The sequence below is a fragment of the Echeneis naucrates genome, chromosome 3 (genome assembly GCF_900963305.1).
Source record: "Echeneis naucrates chromosome 3, fEcheNa1.1, whole genome shotgun sequence".
Lineage (NCBI taxonomy): Eukaryota > Metazoa > Chordata > Actinopteri > Carangiformes > Echeneidae > Echeneis > Echeneis naucrates.
Window position 1 is genome coordinate 22497814 of NC_042513.1, and position 14248 is coordinate 22512061.

Consider the following 14248-nt stretch of genomic DNA (forward strand, 5'->3'; position numbering starts at 1 on the left):
GTTCCCCCGGCTCTCTGTTTTAAGTTAAGATTGCTCGGCTCAACTCTTATGATAGTGGCAGAGGACACGACCCGCCTGGGCCAGACATTTTAAGCGAGTTCTGCAGGGCTGCATTACTTCCAGGGATGTGTGCCGGTTAATGAGTAACTTGCAGGAAATGGGTGATAAATGCACACCAAGTAAATCATTTCAGCTGGAAAGTCTGGTTGTAATGGTCGGTGAAATAACTTCACTGCCTCAAAATCTTGCAAGGTATCGTGAAAAAGGTGTGCAAGCTAACAGTATAAAGCCTTTTTAACAGTTAATGGACTGGTTTTTTTTTATGTCTATTAAATTTCATCTCTTTCCAAAATTGTACTTGGCTCATTGTTAAAATCTAATTACCAGCAAAATGTTGAGCAGGCACGTGCTTTTGCCACTCTCAGTTGCTGCTCAATGGATGGTGAGTGGGCCAGACCTGCTGTCATTTTATTCTGTGGTACAGAGGCAAGGAACATCGTAAATGCATTTTCCTTGGACTATGGTGTAGACTGTAGGCTTCAGAACACAGCTCTTAAAATGGTATGTAAATTTGTTTTAAGGCTGTGGAGAACAACTCAGATAATCCCCCCACCCCGCCCCCCCCCTCGTTTTCCAATTTAGTTTCCTCTTCCGCAGTGTCTTCAGGCATTGCTGTGGCTTGCCTCTTTAAACCAGTTAACTTCAGCTTTCAAGCCCAGGAAAATGCCTTTAACACAGAACGCCTGCGCTGATGTTCTGGTCTGGTAGCAATTGACTGCGGAGTCATCCAGCCAACACGGGAGAAAAAGTGCTTTTCACCTTCATTTGCTCGTCGGAGAGAAAAAAGGAAACATGCTCATTTCAGCTTGTCACACACAGTCAGAATTGCATGCATGTTCAGAAAGGGGGGCCTGCAAATAAAACCCACTCTAAACCACGTGTAAATCACAAATGTAAACACATTGTTGCTTGTCTGTCTCATTCCATTCATGGTCAGTGTGATTGAATAAATAGCTGTGTTAACACCCCACTCCTCCCCCCCTTCTGTGGAAGGACTGGTCCAATCATTGAGTATTTCAGCCCTCCCAAGAGGAGGGTCGAATAGTTGCCTTGTATAGAAGAGAGACGAGACTGAGTGTGTGTGGGGGGGGGGGGGGGGGGCTGTGCGGTGTTTGATTTCCAGGGATTGTCCATGCCTTGTCCAGATTAGATGGTATGACTAGAAACGGGGTTTCTGACCCCTCAACTGTGTGTGTGTGTGTGTGTGTGTGTGTGTGCACTCACGATGCGAAGCAACAGCTGTTCTCCAGATGTCCTCACCCCTCCCCAAGAGCTTCCTTATCCCAAAGAGGAAGAACACATAGATTTGTCTATATGCGACATGAGGCAGTTATTTATGAATAATAATAGAGCGTTCACGGGAGCAGCCTTAATGTAGTCCTTCATGGGATTTCTTTACTAAGCTGCCTGTTTTATATTGTGTTTGACGCATGCACAAATTTGAATTACTGTGACAGGCGAAAGTTGCACGTAGTAAATATATTTGTGTATTCGCTGTCAGTTGCATAGAAACATTTCTGTCTTTGGTAAATAATTCCAAAATAACGCAGTCACTGATCAGTTTATATTAGCTTGATTTGAAGTTCCGTAGATGTGGAGACAAGATTTGGTTTGTACTAGTGTATCACCTGACTGTGCTTAGTCTGTACTCAGTGACACAGCAAAAAATAAAATAAAAAAAAAGGTCACGATCACTGAATGACGCGTCTGTTTTTCTTGAGAATAGAATCCCCTGGTTCTTGATACAGGAGGGGTTTGTTGTCATAAGACTTCCTCGCAGTCTGTGCTGCTGCAGAAAATATATTGCTAACTCACACAAACACAGCAAGAGCGGACGGTTTGTGTTTGTGGAGATGAAGACTTTATTGATATTGGGTGCGGCGCACTGCTGGAAACTGTCATTAACTTTAAATTGTTGAATCTCTTCCGCTGTCTGTAGCTCAGGTGAAATGGCTGATATAGTCATGAAAGGTTACAGTTTCTGCCTCACTCAGGTGGAAGGAAATCACAAAGTTTGCTTACTTTTATTCCAAATCTTTGTTTTACTTGGTTGATGTTATTTGGTGCTGTTTCATGGTTGCCCAGTTTAACATTCCTACTATTTTATTTATTTCTAGATGGCAATCTAGTCTCTGCGATGACTGCAGTTCTAGACAGGTGGCTCCAAGAGTGGGCACACAAAGCCCCCACCACCTGCATTAATTAAGCCCAGATCCCATGGACCCATTTAGCTAATTGCATATCTGGGCCTGCTACTTCCATGAGAGCGACGGAAGATAACTGATAGTCGGTGGGATTTGGTCAGTTTGTGCTGCCAAGGCTGAGCTGCGATGTTTGTCATGATTTAGGTCCTTTAATCCCCCACTACGGATAACTAGAAAGCAGCAGCGTCTCCCAGAGCTTGTTTTCCCCTCGGTGTTAACTCCTGAAAATGCTGCAGGAGCTATTTCTCTTTTTCTTCTTTTTCTGTGATTTAGCGATGTCACAGCGTTTAATAGGATTTTTGGGAGGCAGTGTTTGTTTTCATTGATGCAGCTGTTGTGAGTCTGACGGAAGAGAGGTCTGCTGATGTTGGGGGGGGGGGGTGAAATGATGGGATTGTTCTTGATGCTGCAGCCTTATGCCCGAGGGATGTGGTTGCAGAGACGTTTATGTCTCGGCAGAATGGCTGCACTGAGCCAGCTGGCAGACTAACATGCGCTGAAATGAAGAGATGATTCGATGTGATGCAAAATATGAATGGATTTTGGAAGATAATATCCTTCATTATACACGATGAGGGAATATATTTTAAAGTTCTTTGGCCTATATTCATGTGACGCAGGATTTTGTCTGATGTAGAGCCGTAATTAGACGTTTTATGATGGTTTCAGTTTGCTACAGACTTGAAACCCAGGGACACTGGAGTCCAATTCTGCAAAAACAACTCTTATTTTTCTATGCTTCTTAGCTCTCTATCTTTTTTTTTTTTTTTTTTTTTTTAAAGCTAACTGTTGTCTAACTCTAGTTTCCCAAAATTTCAAACTGTTCTTTAAGAAGGGCAAGTTTGTACACAGATTTTTATGCCAAAGTCTAAATTCTCTCCTCTCTAAGAAGACCTGCCATTGATCTTTGAGGCTCTCGTTTGTGTTTTTTGCTGCTCAGTGCTAACAACTGTGTGTGTGTTTGTGAGAGAAATAAGCTTATAATAAAAGTTTCTGCCATTAAGTCTCCATGTTGAATATGCCAAGATGCTGAATTTTCTTTTATCGCCACACACCGCCTTGTCCACTGGCTGCCACACCTTTTGGTATATAATGTGACTTGCCACTTCGACTTCTGTGTTATCCAGCTGTGTTGATGGTGTGAGATTTTGCGACGCCATAGTGGGCAGATTTATTAAAGCCTCATTTTTGGGGCTGGAGTTCAGAGTTTCCCAGGCACCAAATTGTCTGAGCTGTCCCCACTATGTCCTCCTTTTGCATTGTGTGATTAATGAAACTGCAGGACGGACGGAACAATGAAGTCTCCAGTGGCACATTGTGTTTCCAGAGATTGCCAGTGGCGATGTGCCCCGACTCCCCACCTCTGAAAAGCCCAGGGAACCAGAGGAGTTTCCTCATGCGTTACATTTTTCCTTATCTTCTGTCTATTTTGCTATGCCGACATGTTATCTAACAAAATACGATGGGAGTTCATTTTGTTTTTAAGCACAAAGCCGTTACTGGAGTCCGAGTTCTCTCACACCTGTAGGCCGTGTTTTCTAAAGTAAACTGTGCTTATAGCAAACCCCCTCAGGCTCGAAAAGAAGAATTATAGGAATGTAAATGCATTCGTGTCAGATAAGGTCTCTGTCTCTTCCATTCTGCTTGCTATAAATTGGGGTTAGTTTTTCTGGAGGCAAAAAGCTTCTAACTTCTCCATTGTTAGATTATCTTCGGCTCTTTCCAGGGACTCCCTCTCCTTGTTGAGAATGTTTCACCATTATATTTGAAGTTGGGGCTGAACAATTAATTGAAATAATATTGAATTTGCTCCATCTACATTGCCAGTGCAGAGCTGAAGTTTGGATGAAGATAAACTGTATCAAAGCATGAAGTAAATGAAGCCTTGTGGTGCCGCCGGTGCCCTGGACTATATATTACTCTGCAGACACAAAGGAACATGCTTGTTTGACCAAACTTTCCCTTTTTATAGTTTTCTTTTTAAGTTAAATGCAAAATTACCATTCCCCACTGCAACCCTGACTCGTGCTGCAATTGTAATGAGTCTAAATATTTTTTGAAATGTCATTCATCACTTGTCTGATTATAATTTCAGATCCTGTTATTTGACATCTTAATTAGCACCTGCAATTACAGAGGATGAATTAGCGGCAGTATTTTCTTTTTATTTACCTACCTCCCACTTTGCTATGACGGAGATTGCAAATATTCCTCTGGGGTCCACTCAAATAAACATCACAACAACACTACAGTGACGGGAATCCAGGACAAAAGAACAAGTAAACAACAACAATACAAACAAAAGTACAATGAAGTACCCAAGCAGCACCTTAACAGCAAGATGTGATAGTTGTTTAACAGCATCGTTTGACGTAACTTCGGATCACATCTGTCCTTCTATTCTGTCGCTTTTCTATTTTCTTTCAAATTAAAAAGAGAGCTCTACTTATTTTTACATGTCTGCCTTGGGGGTAGTTACTAATGTTTTCAGTATCAAGTCAAGTTAATGAAAATTTGTTTGGTTGGTTTACGACCAGATTTATGACTTTAATGAAAACAGCATCCGCATTTAAGCTTTAGGACCACTTGATGGCACGTGAGGCAGCTGCACCAAGTCTGGTAAATAGCCTCAAGTGACAGCATCTGAGTTGCTGGTGTCTGGGGCCAAAAATCTGGGGTTTGGAGTTTCAGTTTGTTGTAGACATCAGCTGCTATTAGCATAACGAGCCTACGTTTCCACCCTGTTGTACACCCATGGAGGCCATGAATGGTCATGGTCCAATTATATATAAACGAAGAAACAACTCTGACCAAGAGCGTAACAAAAAAAAAAAAAAAAAAACACACACACACAACAAAACAGCAGGGAACCAGACAAAACCCTACACGACTGCGCTCAGTGTCGCTTCCCTCAACTTTCGGTCATTGCTCTTTTAATGACGTGTCTAAATGGAACCTGTCATTTTTATTATTATTTGTTGTTGTTTTTTTTAACCTCCCAAGAACAATTTACAAATTGAGTCATTGTGTGAATCATTTACCTCCCAGTGAGAAACCCAAATCCTTTTCTTGCTCCATCGCCAATGTCAGCGACTCAATGGCGCTCGGGGGACAAGTTGCCGCCATTCGCTGCCTGAGCTGCAGCCAAGCTCTGCGGGAGTGTGATGAGTAAGCAGGTAATCAGAAGCTGGTTGGAGGTCGCTCGGGACGGTTGGCAGCCCCGGCTGGTGTTTGCTCTCATCAGAATTCAGCTGTTTGTGTTTTGATCCTGGTTGCATTGCTAGGATTGTATTCCTTTTTGGTCCTGTCTGGATTAAGATGCTGCTGTCTTCTTTTCCTGTGGAAAAATATTTAATCCTATCACACCTGTATTGTGTTTGAAAGCACAGACTTCACCTGCACGTTTGTTTGCACATCTCGAGCATGTTGGTGTGACTGGGAAAGTTTGTGCGTGCGGCCAGAAGCTTCCTGGGGGAATGAGGACTCGGCTCTGTCGCTTCTCCAGCCAGTGATCCGCCTTGAGTGTCTCTCACTCGCTCCCCATCGGTCTGCAGCCTGTCAGTGGAGCTGCTGCGGCACATGTCGTTAACTCAGGCTGTGCAGATAGATGGGTGCTTTATTCAGCCCCTCGGGGAACGTCAGGTATCCAGTAGCTCCAGACATGTATACATAAATAAATAAGGAAGTATGATAGAGCCAGCCTGTTGTGGAAGGCCCCCGATTGTCTTGCATCGATTATTGTGGCTCAGAACAATCAGACTTGTCGTGCAGAAAAATACCAAATACACCAACCTAACTGTGCTACATGTGGACTATGGCAATAACTTTTTTTTTTTTAAAACCCAAAATACTTTTAACCCAAAATGTAAAATGCTTTGCATTTAAAACTAAATCAGCCTATTAATGTTAGGCAGAACTGAATTTGTCGACAGAGATGGGCGTCACAGTTGCGGAGTTTGAAGCATTGGTTATCTTTTTACAAACGCTCTGCCAATATTCATTCATTAGAAGAAGGTCGCCGTTTGATTTAAGGTTTTCATTTTCCCTTTATATCAATAATGAAGACAATGACTGAAATATCAGTGAATGAAGTTTCTCATTGTTGGTGCGACGTTTTTGTTTAGTTTTTGTGTTTTTCTTCTTGACTTCTAAAATTCAACTTTTTAAAAAGTTCCCTCAGTTCAAGGCCCATGCTCCATAAAGCCGCCCTGACTCAGCAGAAATCATTTGCTGCTGCAGCCATCATGCAGCCTCGTGAGCCATAAAGTTTCATCCTGGTGATGATGTTGTCTCAACGCACCGATATCGCCGACCCCACGCTTCAGTTTAGTCCTCACATTTCTCTGAATAACAGCTGCACAGTGGACTCCCCCCACGGAGAAAGTTAGACTCTCTTCAAACCCGTAATGTGCGGTTGCAACAGCAACCACGTTTTCAATAAGCAGCACTTTCAAAGTGTGGCACAAAATATTCAAAACTGATTCCCGACCCCAAAGGCTCTGCTCCCAATAGGATGTGATTCACGCTGTCCATTCCAGGCGGTTATTACAAAGAGGCACAGCTGTTTTATCCCCCCGTTCTGCGCTGCAGTTGTCACAACATTGTGCTTATGGAGGAGGTCTGAACATTTTAGAGCACCCCATTGTTTCTTTATTTCTTTTTAAAGCTTCTGTACTGCTTGAATGCAGCGAGTAGCAAAATGAGCTCTGCAATTTGTTGGCATTAGATGTAGACGATTATCAACACCAAAAAAAAAACAAACCAAAAAAAAAAAAAAACGCCAGCGTCCTTTACACACGTGGTTAATATTCATGTGTCGGCCCTGATCCAAGTTCAACCGCCACAACAAGTTTAAAAGCTGCCTATTTTTTGAAGTGGACAGCTTGTTCTTTTTCAGCCCACTTTATGATATGGAACACGTATTATCGGTTGAATTATTCAATAATGCAATCATCATATAATATGCTTACTAGTTCATAATTTATACGTCTCCCATGCGGTGCAGGAAAACATTATTTGCATATTCAGTGGAGAGCTTTCATGTCATACATTAATGTTTCTTTCACAGGGTAAACAAACTTTGCTGTATTAGTGCATTTTAAGATTTGCATACGTCGATTAAAAGCTGTTAATTGTTTCTTTTTTCCTCACGCTGAGCTTTTAACTATTTGGATACGTTGATTTTCTTTTGCCTGGAGTCCATCTCATCCCGATGTGCTGCCCGCCACATGTGGCGCGGCCTTTTACAGTCTGAGCCTCCTGATGTGGATTCATTTCTTACGTTTACGTTGAATTAGTAATTACATGATGTGTACATGCGTCTCATAGCTGACCCACCGTTTGTCGTTTCAGCTGTGAAGACCAGCAGACGTCGAAGGCTGCATTCCCCTCAGCAATAAGGTAAGATGCTGGTAACTGAGACGTGAATCCATATGTTGACAGAATGGCTCTTAAATTACCCGTTAGCACTGGATAGAATGTAAAATGTGAGTGGCCTCTCCCTCAGGAACAATTTCACGTATGTGTTTTCCTCACTGCAGATGGTCTGCGCCACTTTTCCATGAAAGCGAAAGAGCTGAAAATGCGAAATCACACTTTGTATTGAATAATTGCAGAAGAAACGCTGCACTTTTAAGGTCACGATGCAGAGGTCTGCGGCGGTGAAAATGTCGGCATGTTGGGCCACACAGAACGTGTTCTTGGCAGTTGGATTGCATTAAGTATGATGGGTAGCATACTGTAATGCTGTACCAAGCTCAAGCTCGATGTGTTGGCTTACATCAGTGTCAGCGGAGGTGTGCTGGTGTAATTGTGCGCTCTGTCATGGCTGCCTTATATTTGTTTTGGCAGGACTTGATCATGATAAGCTGCATTTTGCAGCTGCTAGTGAGGCATGTGGAAGCAGAGGTAAACGCTGGAAGCTTTCTATATCACACCTTTTTAATGCCGCAGACTCTTTGCTGCTTTATTTTATTTTATTTATTTTTTTTTACGTTGCTCTTCATTGTAGAGTCAGCAGCAGCTACAACTTTTCAGGAGTGCAGTATCAGGTCTGTGTTCACTGATCTGATATCGCATAATTAATTCATAAACTTTCTAGTTTATGGCACAGCCAGATCAACCGTGAAACATTAGTTTTCCAGAAATCGATTCTCCTTCGCAGCTGTGAGACAGTCGCCTGCAGGCTAATTTGCTCTGTGCAGTCAATGGTGAGGAAGATAAAAAGATTTCTGGTAAATAGTGTAACAGAGGCCGATAATGGAAAATCTGAAATTTAGCAACATGTTGCACTGGACGGTCCCAATATCAAAAGAAAACCGGGCCCAATGTACATTTATAGATTTTTATATGATTGACAGATTAGATAGGAAATGGCAGCTACGGTCTAACCTGTGCTGTGCCACACGACGATGACAACGACAACAATCATATCGCACCACTGCAGCTGTTTAAACACGGCAGCACTGCGTGTTGGCCGATCTGGAAGGAAAAACTGCAAACTGAGCATCTCTGTGTGGTTTCTTTCTTTTTTTTTTTTTTTTTTTTTTGGTTCTATATGTGGGCCATACACACATCACCTCATGAAATATACTTTTGATCCTGGGAGCTGTTGAAACTAATGCATCTCCTCAGAGAGGCTGTGTGTGTGACATACCTGCATTAAAGCTTCCTGCTAGGTGCTCTGTGTCCATTACCATAAATAAGCTGCTTATTACTGTTCTGTAATTAATGGAAGTCAATAGAATTTGTGAAATGAATGCGTTGTGGCTCTCTACCTCCACACACATCTGCATCACACAATAATGTGCGTTTTCCAGCTGGGCCAGTGGGCTGCTTTCACAGGGCAATTAACTCGCAGCATCTGGTGCCCAGCCACTCGCTGTGGCCGTGCTCCACTCCACGAATGAGCCAACGTTTGCCACGGCTTTTCCTTTTCCGACGATTAATAAGCTCTAATTTCGACTTGTCTTACGCCACACTTCAGTGAACAGCCAGATTTCATCGGGTTTGACACTAACATATAAGATTGCAGATTAAGAAGTGGGGGTGCTGTGCTCTGAGTTTTCTGTGGTTGGATGCAGATTAAGTTGCCACATGGTGTGGGGGGTGAGGTTCTTCTCTGCTGAACAACAGCAAACTAAGTCACTGAGTAGTTCATTATCTCTCAGCTGAAGCCCTGACAGTGCTTTGCTCCGTCCCGGATCTCTGGTTACGCTCGGCCGGCTGTCCACTGTCCAGTCTGTTGACAAATCGGAGCTGTTTGCTCAAGGCTGGTTAGTCAAGTGCGGACTGCGCTTATGAAACAGCAGTAGGACCAAACACTGGAAGTTTACAGTACAGAGCAGCTCTTGTTGTCTAAATTAAGTTAGACTACTTGAATGTAGCTTAAAAAAGACTTTCAGTATTTGGAGTTTTTGGGCATCTTTGATCTATTTGGCAGCTATTTTATTGTTTTTATTACTGAATAACTTCAAGGGGTGAACAATTCGGCCGAACAGTGATGAAAATTGCAGCTTTCTTTTAGTGAGTCAATCTCAGTAGACTCACAAGTTAAAATGTCCAACTTGACAGCAGAATTGAACCTGTTTACAACCTGGTACGAAAACAATTTGGTCTCTCTCCATGACAACTGTACTGGGGGAAATGTTTATCTGATTTACACATTTGAATTAAGACTTTAGGTCTAATGGAGGGCGTTCCCAGTGTGAGTGAGCGGTCATTAAGTGTGTCTGCTGCAAACTGACAGGGAAATCACTGCTCAATACACCAGTTTGTCCATTAAACTTTTGTGCCACATCATGGAGGCTACATCTTTATTCACAGTCCGTGTGATTGAGAATAATCACATTTATTTATTTTTCTTTATCTTGCTGCTTTACTTTATTTATTTAGGTGTCAGTAGAAAGTAAAGGAAGGTGTCTGAACTATCACCAAATCAGCTTCCTACGTCTAATTGTCCCATTTTTAAATTGTCAGACATGCTGTAGCCCCTCTTGTTTTGTTTTGTTTTTTTTTTTGACATCAACAAATGAAGCTGAACTGTGGCATTGATCGAGCAGCTAAAAAACCGGTTGTGTTAATTAATATAAATAATAGCTTTGTTCTAATGTAGGCTTCTAATGTAGGTTTATGTCCTCGGGGGGAAGAGGGAAGTGTGTGTTTGAGCTGATGAGGTCCATTTCCAGTCCAACCTGACTCATGTTTGGACGTTCCTGACAGCAAGTGTATTCCTTTGGACCAGGGCCAGCGGCCCCCACTCAACATGGACTGAAGTCATACCTCGGACTGGGACTGTGCCCAGATTCAGTCTCAGCCATTTACGAGTGTACTGTGATCAGCGTAATAGATCGTCTCACATTTATTTCATTATGAGGATTTTTTTTTTTTTTTTTTTTTTTTTTTGTTTATACAATCGTAAGTGTTGTCACATGGGCTTTAAATATTCTCCGTTGTGCTGATCTGTGGCTAAGCTGAAGCCCACTTCACCTAAAAGGATACTGGCTGACTGGTGCTCCATATTTTACCATTTTCCTTTCTGTACGTTATAATGAACCGTATCTATACCTCTGCAGCTGTGCTTCACTTGAGTCATGCTGTGGCCAGATCAGAAGCTCACCACATTTTATGGAACTAAAGAGTCACCATTATTTATCAGCACTGCTGAGTTTGTACCTGCAGTGAATCATGCTGACTGTTAATGGATTTACAGGACTCTGTTAGCTTGACCAGTTTTTTTTTTTTAAAAAAAGCTCTGGTGTCCTGCACTTTGTAAACACTACATGACCATTGTGCTATAATTTCCTCGTTTGTTTTACGCTGTATCCAGGGAGCAACCTGTGAATCTCTGGTAAAATAAGTATAGATTTCGGTGTGAGATGTTGCAGCTCTGTCATTTTTATCTGACCTATTTCAGTGGACTCTGGCCTCTTTTGTTTGTGAGATGTCCAAGTTTTACAGCTTTTAAGTGAAATAGATTTTTTTTTTTGTCTTCACCGGCATGTCATTTAATCAGGAGAAATGTTTAATTCTGTTTCATCAAGCAAATCGATGATTAAGCGCAGAGGAAGTGAGACTTCAGCGGGGCCAGCAGATCTGAGCCTCGGAGCTGCGGTGTGACTAATCCTTCAGTCTGTCAACTTGCTGCCCATTTATTTTATGACAAATGGTCTGAGAACAGCGGCTCTCACCAGGGTTGGAAAACGACATCTTACCCCAACGCCATGGCTGCATTCCTTCCATTGATAGACATTTTGCTGCTGGTGGGGGGGTGGATAAGGATTTCGGGGTGTGACTGAGGCCATCCCCACAGCAGCTAGTTGGTTCAGTGAATCACCTGTTTTTCCGAGCAGTGCTAGTGGGACGGTTGTGTAATCCCAACTTCACGTCTGCCAAATAGAACAGGCTGTGGTGTCCAGAAAACGATTGGCATTCAAATAAAGGCAGCTATCAGCTCCCCCTCCCCCACTTTATTTATTTATTTATTTATTTATTTTTTGATGCCCATGTTTTGTGTGCGTTTCCCTGTGTTAATAAAACGGGGCTGCTTTACCCGACTAAAACAGCCCCTGGTATCTTTTTTCAATAAGATGGTTGAAATTTTGGCAAATTAGTTTGATCTTGTTCCCTCCAGCAGCACAGTAATTAAAATTTTCTTTAACACAGAGTTTGAAAATAATTTCCCTCCCTCCGGTCAGAAATGGTTCAGTCCATCATGCTCCTGGAGGTCACACGTTTTATCAGCCCTTTCAAATGTCCAGTTGGCAAAAATTGTGCCATGAAAAGTAAACAAAAACACAAGGGAGAACTGCATCTGTTTGGACATTTAGAGTCACATTGTTGCTGATCGATCCCGTCGGAGTGTCGGGAGATTTGAATAATTGATGAAGTCGATCTGAAGTCTCTGTGCATAACACGCAGCAGGCATGGCAGCGTTAATGTAGAGATGTTTTTTGTTTCGTCCTCTGGAGGTAATGAGTACATCACCACATAAATCCTGTCAGCTTCTGCGGTTGAGGGGTTAAATAGACTGTCTATGAAGAAGGCAGTTTCAGATCTGTTTGGCTGGGATGGGACCCTTGGCAGATCACCTTGTCCCGAGGCCTGTCTCAAAAACCAACCTTTTTTTTTTGTTTTGTTTTTTTTTTTAATATTCTTGCTCTGTTTCAGCCCATAATGTAATGTTTGATTCAGGAAGTGCTCTGGCACTGGTTTTCTTTACAGACCCTACGGTGCCGGGAATCAGAGACGTGCAGTGAGTCACATTTCCATAAGCTCTAACTGGCAGGGTGGTCTGTGTCTGCTTCGGTTACTCTTGCATTTCTGTGTCACTCGGCGTCCTAAAAATGTGCTCATAAGGCATCAATGCAGTCGGAGGGAAACTGTGCTGTCATGTGGGATCTGAATCGATATTAAGGGGGAAAGTGCTTTCCAGACAGCTGATCTGTATGTATTGCCTCTGTCATTATTTCAACACAAAACCGCCGCAAACCTCAGCCAACCCTTGTTTTAACTGGATAAACCTGTGGTGCATTATAGCTGCTCCACCTTTGTCAGCACCACAGCGACGGAATGAACAAGATGTTGGCCCGATAGTACACACATTCCACATTATCAGCGCTTAAGTGGAACATGTAATGCACGGCTCTGTGGGATGCAGCCGCACGCAGACTGCTGCTTTGTAGAGGAAATAAAGGAGTAAAGCATTTAATACACCAAAGCAATATCCTGGCTGCAGGTCGAGGAGGACGTCGGCCAGATGTTTCTTCACTGACTGGTTGTTGCTGTAATAGCACAGGGCTTTGTGTGGCTGATGGCAGGTCTGTGAGTGACACAAACCTGCTGTGCAATATGGCACTGATATCTTTGCACAGCCGAGGTACGGTGTCTAGATCCTCCATCGTAGCCAAAGGCAATGCGTATCAGTCCGTTTAGAGAATATTAATAAGCAATGCAATCACAGCTGCCCCGTATAAACTGTTACAGGTATGCACTTTCTACTTCGCTGCTTAATGAGAGCAACACAAACTCACTTGAGAGGATATTGTTTGTTTTGGTAACAGGCTGATCAATGCTCTACTTATCACTGTACCCAGGTCCTTCCCAAATGTCTACTAAAGGACTGATTCATTTATTCTTTGATCCCCTGAGGGGGAAAAAAATGTATTATGGGCTGGCAGGAGCTGCAGCTGAGGTGTCGGTCGGCAATGAAAGACGCTTCACTGCGCTTTCAGAGCTACAAACCCCAACCATGACGGCTGAGCTCTGCTTTAGTGGAAATGGCCTTTACTCACCATCTGAGTGTTACTTCAGAGGCTTTGCAACTTTAATAAGAACATCTGGTTGGGGAAACACAGAATGATTTGACTTTTGCTTTAAAAAGTAAAAAGAGGCATAAATGTGAGCATTATGAATAACAGTGGAGCACGACGGCCGAAAACGGTCTTCAATCTACAAATCTGTCAGGTCACGGGGATTAACCGAACGCCACAGTTTTCTCATTTCTTTATGCAACTGATTAGGTATTAGCTAATGCCACAACCCCCTTTTGTAGCCATGGCAACCTACATTTGAACCCTAACCCACCTATGGATGAATGCTCGGGGATGAATCCATATTCTGAGTAATAAATAAAAGCTGAAACTGAATTTTTACGCCTCGCTAACTTCGGTGGTGGCTGATTGTTGTTTTCAGTTTCCCATCAAGGTTGATAACCACACAACGGGTTGCGCTTAAAGGTTGAGTGAGGGCGATGCGTTGACTTCAGGTTTCAAATTGATCCCTTCGTCTGGTAAAGAGGTTGAATTGATCCCAGATCTATTTCTCTGCTGGTTTCCATCCTCTTGAGGGTTTTTTTTTTTTTTTCTCCCCCCCCCCCCCTTCATTCCCCATTATGTTGCAAAACCACAATGGGATGAAAACAACAAATTACCAAACTGAGACGTGGCTGTGTACCATATTGGCTTTGACGTTGCCAGCACGCGCTT

At 42.8% G+C, this 14248-nt stretch overlaps 1 protein-coding gene across 2 annotated transcripts in view; it reads left to right on the top strand.

The window, feature by feature from the left end:
* LOC115040658 (talin-2-like) overlaps positions 1 to 14248 on the top strand; it is a 78440-nt gene that overhangs the window by 12785 nt on the left and 51407 nt on the right. For both annotated transcript variants that reach the window (XM_029497550.1, XM_029497551.1), the window contains exon 2: positions 7617 to 7664. The gene's annotated coding sequence lies outside the window, so the exon portion shown is untranslated. The remainder of the gene's footprint in view (positions 1 to 7616; positions 7665 to 14248) is intronic.